The sequence below is a fragment of the Penaeus monodon genome, chromosome 24 (genome assembly GCF_015228065.2).
Source record: "Penaeus monodon isolate SGIC_2016 chromosome 24, NSTDA_Pmon_1, whole genome shotgun sequence".
In the NCBI taxonomy this organism is placed as follows: domain Eukaryota; kingdom Metazoa; phylum Arthropoda; class Malacostraca; order Decapoda; family Penaeidae; genus Penaeus; species Penaeus monodon.
The window spans coordinates 12,358,748-12,360,000 of NC_051409.1; the positions used below are offsets into that span (position 1 = coordinate 12,358,748).

The 1,253-nt window shown below is 39.9% G+C and overlaps 1 protein-coding gene across 1 annotated transcript in view; it reads right to left on the minus strand.

The window, feature by feature from the left end:
* Nucleotides 1-1,253, minus strand: part of LOC119588584 (dystrophin-like) — a gene marked incomplete at its 3' end in the record, with an annotated part of 59,218 nt that overhangs the window by 56,800 nt on the left and 1,165 nt on the right.

Below are 1,253 nucleotides of genomic sequence, written 5' to 3' on the forward strand. Positions count from 1 at the left end.
CCGGCCATATTACACCCTACACCACGCAAGTCACACGGCCCGCTGCTCTGGGCCTCTGTAGCCAAGCCAAAGCCACGCATAATCGACACTGCTTTTGTTTACCTTTTGCAAATAACAGACATTATCACTCATGTGCAGGGTCGATGGCGGCCTTCATATTGGTTTTATATTCGCGATGAAACTCAGTTAATTAAACGTCATACTGTGACACGTGACAATACGATTTTCTGCTTCTGGTGGAATATATGCCACGTGTCAGTTAACATGACGTTCTGAGAGCTCATACTGTAAACAGATTTCTTTGTTTATTGATTTGTAATATAATTAATTAAATATCACAAAAGCTTTGTTTCTCTTCTTGTTGATCTTATTATTACGTCATACGCTTGGTTCTAAGGATGGTTGGGTTTCAGCATCAGCGAAAAGAACTTACCTGTAAATTTCAAAATGAATCTTTGTCCAGGTTAGACCTATCTATATAAGGAAATGCCTACAAAAGGCTTACAACAAATCCATTACCTGCCTACGCCATTGTGCGCATGTGTCTAGTCCAGCCTGAATGTTTATGTCTCTGTATTCCATCTTATTTATCGTTTTACAGATTTCTTTTTTCTAAAGGTGGCTCAACGTTTTTTAATTATACGTAAGTCTTAAAGGATTTTCATGTCAACTCTGTAAAGACAATGAAAGTAACGTGTAAAAACAAATATCAAACTCAATTTGATATCTAAGCAAACAAAGTCAAAGGACAAAATGCGCAACCAGCTTCCCCTTCCTCTCATCATGCAGAGCGCTCCTCGACAAGCACTATCCCTTTGTGACCCCCTCCCCTCTTAGACCCATGACCCCCACCACGTTTAGTATGCAACGAAGGATCGCCAGGAACTGTAACATTCTCTATAACTTTTCATCCCGGGGGTTCTCTCCACACACGTGTTCAGGCTACGATCTGGATTAGCATAAAGGCTACAACAATGTGATTTCTTTATAGGATGTGTTTTTAATTTAGCTTTTTTAGTGTATGACATAACTGAACTGTAACTTTGGATGGAGGGAATAAAGGGGACTGTTTAACCATGAGATGTGATGTTACCACATTCACGCTCGTTAAAATGACCGTTTACTTTTATTGAATGCTGAATATTTACAACACTAAGTTTGGGGAGAGGAAAACGGACTGGTGAAGTTGCTCTGTTGGTTCTGGATTCTATCGATTCGGGCACTCTAATCATTTCTGATAAGCTGCCATATGG